The following is a 7,636-nucleotide window of genomic DNA, read 5'->3' on the forward strand; positions in this document are numbered from 1 at the left end:
TCGCTAAAAACACAACAACCTCACTGTCCTCTCCACACGCCAATCAGGCACACTTTCTCGGCTTAGAATTACAATACGAAACGCTAAAAATACCACTACCTTGCCGACGGAACTAACTTCATTGGCTTAGAATTATGGCAACAATCGCTAAACACACTGCAAACTCACAGTCCTCTCTTTCCGATTTACAGCCCCCCCTCTTCGGCTCCAGCCGCTGAAGAGGCTACACGCTGTAAACAGTCATGGGCTGCTTGCCTGGTCCTCCCGGTAACGTTAACAGTTAGCAGGGTTAGCAGGGCGCCGTTAGCCAGGACCAGTCGGCATCACTTTACTGGCTGTCTCAATTGTTTTTGCGAGTAACCAACTCGGGTACTCTAGCTATATAATTCAATGTGAGTACACAAATGTTGAAATGACAAAATATGCCCATCCCTAGTAGCTGTGATAATTAGCCTGAAGCTAATGCTTACCTGTTCAGGAGAAAATAAGCCAACTCTGCGTCCTTTTGTTCTCTAAGCTGTCTCCATCTTTCAAATACAACTCCAATATTTACCAGGGGGTTGTTACGTCTCTGGTCACACAACTGTTAGAAACATGCTGTTTTCTTTTTTGTATGTCATGTAGAATCTATCTCCGTTGATCCTGTTCGTTTGTTTGCTGCTTTCATGGCTGTACTACCGTTACAGCTGTAGCGTGCTGGGTTTACGTTTTTACAGGTATATCTGGCAACCCGGCCTGGCTGTCAAACTGGGCCGTTGATAACAACACACAGACCAAAACATAAACATAAATTCCATCACGGAATGTAAATTTCAAAAAGAAAAAATACTGAAATTAGCATTGTTGTCAGAAAAGATAGTATTTCAGTTTAACATGTTTCCTTAATATCTGATGAGGCATTGGTGTCATTTTTGGATTTATTACAGTACAAATATTACATATTGGACCTTTAAAAAAGGATATATAGCTTGACTATGGTGCTTGGGATAGCCTACACCATCTTTTGTTAAATAAAACAATAAAACATTGTTCTTAAAGGCAGGGTTGGTAACTATTTTCAATATACAACTTTTTATATATTGTTTGAAATGGTCTTTACACCCTGACAGCAATAAATAACTTATGGGCTCTGAAAAAGGAGCAAAAAAGATCTGTCATCTGTAGTTGCTGTAATCCCAAGCCCACCAATCACTGCCTCGCGGTCCGCTTGGAAAGAACCAATGAAATGCCTCCTTGCCCAGCTGCGTGTACTTCACTCCTGCCGTGTATGAGCCTGAGCTCAATGTGCGTCGTCGCTGCATTGCTAACAGTAGCCATGTTTGTTTTAAACATTTGGTATGATAATATTCGATGTTTGCTTACCTGTGAATGAGACTTTAATGTAAAATTGCTGTCCTTGGCTCTGCTCTGAAGAAGCGAGGCAGCGGTGCTCACGTCAGCGTGTGGGTCGGAGCCCCGAGGGCGGGAGGAGGGGTTAGACGAGCCCAGAGGAGATGGTTCTTTCAGATGTTGCTAGCTTTTCAACATTACCAATCTTTAAATCCTCTGATTTAATTCCCACTTTATCTGTTCATCACGTCTCTGCTAGCCCTCAAAAGCAGTTAGGACACATTTGCTGTAAGTTTCAATGTTCACATCGATTGGCACAAAGCTGAGGACAAAAAAATAATAAGAAAAAAAAACAGAAAAAAAAGAAAAATACGTAACAACGAAATTGAATAAAAGGGTAAATGTGAAGTTTGAGCAAATTAAACACAAAAGTAAATGAAAAAAAGTGTGTGTGTGTGTGTGTGTGTGTGTGTGTGTGTGTGTGTGTGTGTCCTGAAGGGAATCACGTCAATGTGTCTAGTCATGCAAGTGATTGGAATTAAAGTCAGATTATGTCCTCAGGATACAAAACCTGTCCAGGTTCACTGACCTGTATCTGCTTACGTGCAAGCGCGTGCATACAGATACGAACAGCCTTGCCAGGCAGGTAGCAGAAAGAATTTAGTTGACAAGAAGAATTTGCTCAAAAAGAAAACGGTCCAGGTGAAACATTTCAAATAAAAGAAAGAGTTTGACTGAAATTACTGCAATTTAGCTTTGCTTAATTGTGGGACAGAATTGGAGTCCCCTCGAACTAAGAAAAATGTTTTTCACCACACATTTATGATATGAAGCAGGGAATGACATTCCTCTATAGAGGACTAAGTTAATGTGAGAAAGGCTGGAGAGCTTTGTTTTATGTGTTAATCTAATCCCTGTTATATGGTTTTACTGAAAGAGTGTGTGAATGTTGTTAAATATTGCTAAAAAAGTGCATAATTGATATACAATGATCTATTTTGATATGATTATTGAACTGGTCTTCTGTATAGTAACAGCAGTTGATATTCACATTCTTAGAAGACATTCCTATCTGTGTCAACATCTTGATCACAATCATGCATATTAAAGTGCTCATATTATGCTCATTTTCAGGTTCATTATTGTATTCAGATGTTGTACCAGAACAGGTTAATGTGGTTTAATTTTCAAAAAACACTATATTTTTGTTGTACTGCACATTGCTGCAGCTGCTCTTTTCACGCTGTGTGTTGAGCTCTCCATTTTAGCTACCGAGTGAGGCATCACACTTCTGTTCCATCTTTGTTGGGAGTTGCACATGCGCAGCAGCTAGGTAAGCACTGCTAGCTAGTCAGTTGCAGAGTATGAGGGCGTGCCACGCTAGCAGCTAGGTGAGCATTATAACGTGTGTTACAAAGTGACGCACGTTTGTAACGGAAGTAAAGGCTGGACTACAATAGAGCTGTTTGGAGCAGTTTGTGAACAATGTTTTCTGTTAGAGATGGTAAGTCCTTTTGGGGTGGACTTTTGGCTTTTTCACTTTGTAAACCTATTACATGCACAAAAAAGATATATAACACAATAAAGGAAAGGTAAAAACATACATACATACGCCACTTCTTGAGATAAGTCTGAGCATTAACAGGATTAGAGGTGATATTGTATCCCATGCAAAGTTCTCTTACTGCTGATAATACTGATTATCAGGTTTCTCTGGAGCCTTTGGGAGGAATATATCGGCCTTGGTATAAATGCTTATATCCAAGTCTTGCTGCATACCTTTTTAAAAGCTACCTGGACTCTGATTCATTGATCGATACAGATGAGCACAGATAAGATAAATAAAATATGTTACTAACCTTTAGAAGACTTTTAAGATTTTGCAGAAGCAATCCAGTACTCATGAATATGCAATGCCAAAAGAAAGTTTGTGAAGCTTATGCAAACTTGGACGGTGCCCCCCCCCACCACCCTTTCTTGTTTGGTGCAAACTTTTACCAATCCTAGCTTACCTTAACACTTTCAGTGGCTTGTATCTAATATTGTAAATCTGATTAGCTTGCTCTGCTGCGCTTACTGCACCCAGTCATGCTGTCACATCGTCACAAAAGAAATAGCATACTATAATGATGTGGTAGGGGATGCAAATGATGGCAAAAGAAACAAAGCAGCACAACAAATGGGAGTAAAGGACACGGTGAAGATGGATCAAAATGGAGAGCTATTTTTTTCCTCCCTGCCCACCCTCTCTCGCTGCAATCCTCTCCTTCTCTCCTCTCTTGCCTCCCTGCTTGGTTGGGTAATTGGATTTCAGTGGTAAGCCAGGGGTCTGCTCTCTTAGAACTTTCTGAAAGGTCAGAGGTGGCAGGGCAACACTGTGTCACAGTTAATCTGTCCCTGGACAGCTCTGGGAAAGTCAGGAGAAACGACACAGCGTGTGTGTGTGTGTGTGTGTGTGTGTGTGTGCGTGTGCGATGGAGTGAGTACCTAGAAAATGTTGTGTGAATGTGTGTGGCAGGTAAGGGTCATCCTCCTTGTGCAGTCCCAGTATTGGTGAATGGCAAGAGCGAAGGAGCAAGGGAGGGGAGACAGAAACAGATATTCTGCCTCAGTCATTTATTAGGAGGTGACCCTGAAGAAACGCCTCTCCACAGAATGTAGGAGGCACTGAAGAGGAAATACACACACACACACACACACACACACACACACACACACACACACACACACACACACACTCACTCACACACACACACATATCACCCCACATGAGAGGTGCCCTTCGGAAACTAAAACCTGTCATTTTTAAAAATCTCACTTGAAGTTTATTCATCTCTAACAGTTTGACAGTTTGTTTTTGAGGACAGTGGTTCCTATGGACACATAAAAGAATAGTTAGTTAGGCAGGTTAGTGATTTGCATACCTTCTACCCAGGGATTCCTTTAACAGTTTATGCTACCACGACTCTGGTCTTATGCTGCAACACAGTTTGTATGAGTGTTGGATATTAGCTATTAGGTATTGTACAGCACAAAGAGGAGTCGGTTATGAGAGGTTATCAAAACCTACATGATTACCCAGCTTGAGCTTTTAGCAATGTGGGTGCTGTGGGATAATTTTATGTGGAGACATATGGCCTTACATCGGCTAATCTGTTAATGGGACACACAGGGGAGATGTTACAGTAACTATAGCCTGTTGCATTGAAGGCAATTTCTGCTGTTTTTGTACAGTTTTGACATGGTTCCTGTCCATTTACAGACTGTAAGCTGATATGGTTTTGTGTACAAAATGTGTGGGGCCTTGCCTTATGGTAACTTTGAAAAGATGCATTATCTACCCATTTCCAAACTAGGTTTAAACCTTACACCACTGCCCCAAGATTTGTTTTGGTGTGTGTGTGTGTGTGTGTGTGTGTGTGTGTGTGTGTGTGTGTGTGTGTGTGTGTGTGTGTGTGTGTGTGTGTGTGTGTGTGTGTGTGTGTGTGTGTGTGTGTGTGTGTGTGTGTGTGTGTGTGTGTGTGTGTAAGTGTGTGTGAGTGAGTGAGTGTGTTTGTGCCTTATTAGAAACTGAGTGGAATATTTTGGAAAGCCCGAGAGATTTATCATATTAATAATGAACACTATCCAGAGGGGAAGAGACACAATTTTGGGCCAAGGAGGGTGATAGTGAGAGAAGAGAGCAGAGGAAAGGATCAGCAGAGGAAGGAAAAAGGCTTCAGTGTTTACATATGCTGAGTCACACCAGGATGAACCTCAAGAGTAAGAGCCATCGTTCACATGACACTTTCCATTAATCCATTTATGTTATTCTTTGGTGTCAAAACATCCTCTCTGCTTATCATTACATTACATTTCCCTAGATACTACACACTATTTTTCACTTCATTTTGCCTTGTGTGAACTTGGTGAAAACAGGCAGGGCAGAAGGAGATAAAGAACACAAAGATCCATGCCATTATGGCGCATGATGAATGAATGGATCACTGAGCCATGCACTCACTAGACACAGACAAATCTTATTCACCCGACAAGGAGACGTGGATGTAATGTTTCTGTTGTGAATATTAAAGGAAGAAGCGGATAAAATAAAGATGACAAGTTGTTGAGTGGAGCAGTCACTGAGTCTGCTTTATTCTGACTGATTGCTTCGCACCCGCGATTGCTCACGGATGCAAGAGCTTTGGTGCACGGCACAATAATATAAAGAATTGTTCATGCCCCGGTGAGCAAGCGTGCATTCTAAGTGCTTAGAATGCAGCTACATACAGTACAGGCATGCAGACACTCATTGTTTGTCACACTGAAGGACTCTGGTGCTCATCGCAGTTAAACAGAAAAGAACGCAGAGAAGGCAGAGAAAGATGACTGCCTCTGAAATAACATAAGGGAGTGAAGCAGACAAGAGGGCATCTTGGGACAGAAAGCTGAGATATGAGACAACTTATTGCTGGCCTTGCTTTAACTCCCAGCTTCTGTTTTCACTGCAGTGGTGCTGGATTCTTGCAGTGAGTCATTATAAACAAAGCAGCGTAAAAGGAAGGTTTTATCATTTGAAGTGGCAGAATGGCCTGGTGGTTACAGAGACAACTTGAAGTTCAGTCAACCACAGAAGTGCTCTTAACATACTGGCCATATTGGGAATGAAATACTGTCATAACATGTGCCATGAGTTGAGCAAGTTGAGTGTGTATGATGTGAGAAGCAAGCCTCATATGGATCAATAAAGCATTACACATTAACAAAGAATGAGTGAACTGCCTATAAAATGGATGACGCACCAAGAACCACTTGACTCTCCTCTGTAAAGGCTGAGTGCTTAAAGGAAGAACACATTGGTTCAATATCACCGCTTTTTGTGGAGTCCTTGCAGTTTGCAACAAAAACACAACTACTGACTTTTTGACCCGCTCCTAAACACACACACACACACACACACACACACACACACACACACACACACACACACAAATATAACTTATTATTGGATAATGTGGGATTACTATTGCTTATTTCATGAGCTATTCAGGATTTTTGAAGTAATGCATATGTATATATTAATAATAAAAATACAAAAAATAACAATAAAATGAAGCCTTCGAAAACTGATTTGGACGTTGATTACCATGGCAACAAGTGAAGCTTTGAAGAATTCGGGTCGGCCCTATATCATACTAAAGGGAACTAAAACAAAAGTTAGTTTTGAGATAATTAAAGCAAAACTTTATACTTTTAAAATGCTCAAAAGTATTATTTCTCATTATAAACACAAGTTAGATTCCTAAGCACCCTAACTTACGTTTTGGTCACTACAGACGACTTTTCTAAAGGGGTCTGGTATGATCGATTTCCAGATGTTCCAACTGACAGTACTGGCATATAGCAGAGGGTGATAGTAGTGTGTCACTTCATTGTTTTCCAGCCACCATAAAATGCAAAAAAATACTAGCTGTTAGCAACTGCATTTTAGCACACAACTGTTGTGGTTGCAGATAATGTTTTCATTTTCCTTTCCTCTCTGGCTTGGTCTCGTGTTGAAGTTTATTTTCCTTGAAAGGTTTTCCTCATGTTAGAATACTGTGTTGTCGTTTGTCGCTCAGATATTAACACAATTTATTCCGCCAGCGTCCTGTAATTACCATTTGTGGCAGCAGAGGCCACTGTCGCTGCTGCTCGTCAAATGTTAGTCTGTGTGAGTATGACGTCCACACTATTATTAAAAGTAACAGTGAAAGAAAAAGGAATATGTACTCTTGCTCAAAAACCATTAGCATACACTTTTTTAAATAATTTTGTTGTTTTCAAGTTCACAACATTGTTATGACCATGGGATCATGAGTAAATGTTAATATTGACAAATATTTGATATTGAGCTTTGAAAATAAGGTTCAAGCTTTTTAAATTGGGTATGTATATGATATTGGTCCATCTTTATCTCCACCCAGCTTTCAGTTTAACATTCCTGAAGCCGTCAACTCAGCCATCGCTTTATCCATCTTTGACCTCAATATTCTTTCATCCATCCATCCTACCAGCACCTATGCTTTCATAACCCTGTTTTTCCCCTCCTTTCCTCCTTACCTCATTCTTTATCTAGCATTATTTGTCAAAATCATCCGCCCTATTATCCATCATATTAATTGGGTTCTGTGTCATTGTTCTCATCATTATTCACATGTCTATCATTGATCTCTCTCTGTTTCAGTCAAGGATGTTTAATTGTCTCCATCCATTAATAGTATTAAATTAATACATGTGCAGTACATTTACTGCTCATTACACAGTCCTGTGTGGACAGAACCAACAC

This window comes from Perca flavescens, chromosome 3, assembly GCF_004354835.1.
Source record: "Perca flavescens isolate YP-PL-M2 chromosome 3, PFLA_1.0, whole genome shotgun sequence".
Lineage (NCBI taxonomy): Eukaryota > Metazoa > Chordata > Actinopteri > Perciformes > Percidae > Perca > Perca flavescens.